This window comes from Pteropus alecto, unplaced genomic scaffold (assembly GCF_000325575.1).
Source record: "Pteropus alecto unplaced genomic scaffold, ASM32557v1 scaffold398, whole genome shotgun sequence".
In the NCBI taxonomy this organism is placed as follows: Eukaryota; Metazoa; Chordata; class Mammalia; order Chiroptera; family Pteropodidae; genus Pteropus; species Pteropus alecto.
Genome location: NW_006442497.1, coordinates 3,702,016 through 3,706,322, shown reverse-complemented (window position 1 = coordinate 3,706,322; position 4,307 = coordinate 3,702,016). Strand labels below are relative to the sequence as shown.

General features: G+C 56.6%; 1 protein-coding gene and 1 long non-coding RNA gene across 3 annotated transcripts in view; one reads left to right on the top strand and one right to left on the bottom strand.

Moving 5' to 3' along the window:
• KDM6B (lysine demethylase 6B) overlaps positions 1-3,999 on the bottom strand; it is a 21,767-nt gene extending 17,768 nt beyond the window's left edge. Inside the window, 1 exon segment of the mRNA XM_025040133.1 lies at positions 3,875-3,999. The gene's annotated coding sequence lies outside the window, so the exon portion shown is untranslated.
• Positions 2,593-4,307, top strand: part of LOC112471414 — a 2,902-nt gene continuing 1,187 nt past the window's right edge. The window contains exons 1-2 of one of the 2 annotated variants that reach the window (XR_003043292.1): positions 2,593-3,243; positions 3,724-3,894. This is a non-coding gene — a long non-coding RNA (uncharacterized LOC112471414). Of the gene's footprint in view, positions 3,895-4,307 lie in introns of both variants that reach the window. The other variant, XR_003043291.1, reaches the window with a different exon arrangement.

Here is a 4,307-nt window from a genome sequence, read left to right as displayed (position 1 = left end):
TTCTCTTTCTCCACCCACCCACCCCAACCTTTACACACCCCTCAGCCTAGCCCAGTCCCCGCAAAGGAAACTGGAGTCCCTTTGCAAAATTGAAAGGCTCCAGAGAACAACATGGGAGGGGACAGGGGTCTTGCTCAAAAGTCAAGAATCACAATACAATTATTTTATTTTCACAGCCAGAAGAAGTCTTAGCTGTTTCTTCTCCAAGAAGGGGGGATAATAATCCTAAAGAAAGCAATACAAATCTCACTAAAGCCTTCATCAAATAAAGTGAACAAAGCAGTAGAAGCTAATCCCTAGCCCCCTACCCCCCCATCAACAAATTAACACAAACTCTCCACTCCTCCCTAAGGAACTCCAAAGGTCCTGGCCTACCAACTTTAATAATAAAAATGACAACTAACACCATTTAGCAACAATAAGCATTTCATAACAAGCATTTAATTCAGTGTTCATTCTGTGCCAGGCACTGTGCTAAGTGCTGTGTATAAATTATCTCATTTTTATCCTTCCCATTGCCTAGAAGGTAGGTACTGTATTGATATTTAAATTTTTCAAGCTAAGAATATAAGGCTCAGAAGTTGAGACCTTCTCAAGATCCTATAGCCACTAAGTGGCAGAGCTGGGAATGGAATGAAGTCTGATCTGACAGCCCAAGCTCTAAGGCACATAAAAATAGAAAACAATTTTCCCCAATACTATAACCAACCCCAAGACTTAATAGAGAAGGGCAGCCATAGCTATCAACTGAGTCCTCCTCCCTCAAGAGATTCACCCACATACACAGGATAAATGCACTGAGTTTTCAGACTCATACTGTTTCTTGGCCCTTCTCACTGAAGGGGTGGGGGGTGGGGTACCACTAAGGTCAGAGATGAGCTGGTGTCCAGTGACTTCCCCATACCACACACAGCTCTTCTCCTGGGGGTAGCTATCTTGCCACCACTCTCACTTCAACACAAAGTGAACACGGAGCTATAGGGCACTTGGCAATGCAGCAGGTGGGAAAGTAAAGACACCTGGGAGGCTCTTTCAAAGGGGAGGGGGTTTGCAGGGATAGCTCTTCTGTGCCAATCTAGAGAAAAGCAACCCAGAGTTCTCTGAGCTCAGCAAAAGTGTAGTCTTTCCGTCACATCACACCCGTGCCCCTCCCCCTCACAAAACTCCAGGCCAGGGTTTCCCACCCACAGGATGCTAGGGCCATGGTAAGGGAGAGGGGGAAAAGATGGCACGGTGGTGGAGCTGTGGAGCTGGACTCGGGGCAGAGGGGGTGGGGGTGGGGGCTGGAATGGAAAGGGGAGGAGGCCTCATTGCCTGGCAACCAGTCCGGGGCACGTGCACTGGTGACTTCATCCCAGGCCACCTGTATCTAACACACACCTTTGACCCCTAGGAGAGGAGAGGAGCCGCTAGCTAAGCTTCCTGGGAAATAGCTTTAGGAATTCTGGAAACCCAAAAAGGAGGAAGGAAGGTGGGACCAGGACGATGGCATTCAGCTTCTGCCTTTATCTCTTTTACCCCCAATAAGGCTCCAACCCCAGGGACTCGGGCCTCTTGGCTCCACCTCTCCGCCTCCAGCCCTGACCTCCCAACCCACATTTCTGACGGAGTCCCAACACGCCTCTCCGAGATACTGCGCCTTCTCTTTGCTAGGCGAGATCTCGGGTGGGAGGCGGCAGGTATGGGGCGGGGGCATTGGGTCCCGCGGGATTTCGTCTCCCATCTGTGGGATCCCGCGTGCCCCTGCCTACCGCCAGTCGGAATCTGTCTGGGTCCCCAACTCTCCTGCCCCTCCCCACGCTGTTCCAGGGCGGAGTCTGTGGAGTTGAAACCAGGACACGGCTAGAGGAAGAGTTATATAACCCGGAGAAGCCAGGAAGGACAAGTGGAGACGGGCACAGAGAGCTTGAAAGAAGCCGAGGGAGGTGCAGTGAGCACCAGGGCGAGTAGAGAAGAAACATTAGGGATGGGAAGGATTTTGGTGCACATCAAAGAAGAATTCACGCGAAGAAGGGGCGTGATAGCCCGGGAAATGTCACTAGGGCTGTCCAGAGCTTCCCCGCAGCGCCCTCCCCCGCCACCAACAGCAGCTGGGCCCGAGCGAGTGAAGCCTCGGGAAGGGGCGCTGGTACCCGTTCCGTTCCTCTTCAGGAGACAACCTGAGCCAGAGCCGGGGAAGGCAGCGGCGGAGCATATGGGGCCGGAAACCACAGCTCCGCCCAGCCCACCTGGGAGAGTGGGGCGCCAGCAGCAGAGGTGGGAGGGTGATGAGAAACAGGTAGCCGGCTCATTCCACCAAAGGTTGGGCATTAATGGTTCGAGAACTCGCCAAAGGGCAGGCGGATCCAGACGTTTGGGTCCCAAGGGGCTGAGAAGCACAGCCTAGGACTAGTTTGCAAAAACGGACTCAAGATGGGGGGTTGGGGCGGCGAGCGCCAACTTGCGGCGCAGGCGTAGCGGTGGGGGATTCGGGAGCTTGCAGCAGAGGGAGGGGCGGTGGGCGCGAGCGTGTGGGAGTGCACGTGCGGGTCCCCCGCAGCTACCCCTTTCCTCCACCTCTGCCCCTCCCTTCTCCCTCTTCCTGTAGCTCTGTAATGCCTCCTCCACATTGGCTGCCAGGGCCCTGATGTCAGAGACGTCAGCTGGAGCGGATTGGGCGGATGCGAGTTCGAGAATCCGGCTCCCGAGTCTAGCTCTCCAGTTACTCTGGCAACAGGGCAAGCAACCCCCGGGGAAAAGAGGAGCGAAGCTTAGCGCTGCACCAGGGTCTTGCCTCCCTCCAAACCACAGCTGAATCCGTTTCGGTGGCAGCTCGCTGCCTCCTTCCTCCCAGGTTCTCCCTGTCCCAAGAACCAGGTGTCTTGCCTTCGACCTTCCCCAGTCTTCCAGCTCCCACACTCGCCAACTCCCACCCCAAGTGACAGCCACAAGCCACATTAAATTGGAAGCGAATCTGAGTTGCTTAGTAACCAACCCGCAGGTCCCTTCCCCTCTATTTACCCCAGCCTGCGAAGGCGGAGACTGAGTCCCCAGTCCCCTCCCCATCCTATTCCCTTTGCCCTCCCGCCCACAATTTCCTGTAAGAGGCCGAGATGACAGGAAGCCGAAAGAGCACCTCAACCCACCTTTCCCTCCCGCCTGGGCGAGGGGCTTCGGCAGCTTTCACGGCCCTATTTCCCACTTCACTTCCCTCAGCTCAGGCTGCGCGTCTCGCCCACGCCATCTCGTGGCTACGTCCGGAAGGTTCAGCACCAACAAGGGCCCCAGCCCGGCAAGGATTAGGAATGGGAGAGGGCAGAGTGGGGCAGGATCAGAGATGAGGAGACAAGCGGGGTGAGGCCGAGTGAACGGAGATGAGGTGCGGGGAAGTGAATGGGGCGAAGGCCACCGCACGGAGGCTATTGGGACTCTTGGTGTGAGGATCAGGGCTGACGCTATACTCCTCACCCGTGGGAAGTACTGAAGGGAAACTCGAAGTGGTCCCGGGACTGGAGACACATCCCTGCATGACCACGTACTGGCCAACGCACAGATCTATGCAAACTGTGACCTTTTAGTCCTGCCCTTTAGTTAGGGACCGCCGTGCCCCGCCCTGCCCTAGTGTTGAGAAGGGGAATCCCAGCCCACGGCAGACTGGGAGTCCTTTCAGGGCCCTCTTGACATCTGGAATCCAAGCCATCCGCCTCCCAGCTCTTCCCTCCCCCTCATCCTGCTCTCTTCTAGGGGATCCAGTCTCCTGCGCCTATCTTCTTCCCAGTGCCTTTGCGGAGACCCAAACGTCCATCCCCAGCTCTACTACTGCGACTCAGGCGTCCCGCCCCCCAGAGCGAAGATGGTTTCCCTCTTTCCAGACGCCCTCGCGGGTCCCCGTTACCTGATTCTAGGGCGTCTCAGGTATTCAGGTTCCCCAAGTTCTCTCAGGGGGTCGAGCGGCCCCCCCCTCTCCCAGGCCGGGGCTGGGGGGGGCCGCTCCGCCCCGTGGCGCAGTCGGATTTTCCAACACAAACACCGCCCCCCCTCCCCAGTCCCGCCCCTTTCTCGTGGTCCCGCCCCTCCTCGCGCCAAAGTCCTCCCTCTCGGGCCCCGCCCCGCCTTCTGCCCGTCCCTCTTGCCTCAGCACGGATGCCGAATAGAATACCTAATGTGGGTTTTGGAGTTCGGTGGTGCAACGTACTGGGTCCAGCTCCAATCCCTGTCTAATAAACTCCTATTCCATTTGGATCACGCGCCTTTACAAAGTAAGCCCCGCCCCCTATTCCAGTCCTGCGTGGAAACTTAACCACACCCTCTTTAGGCCCCACCATCCA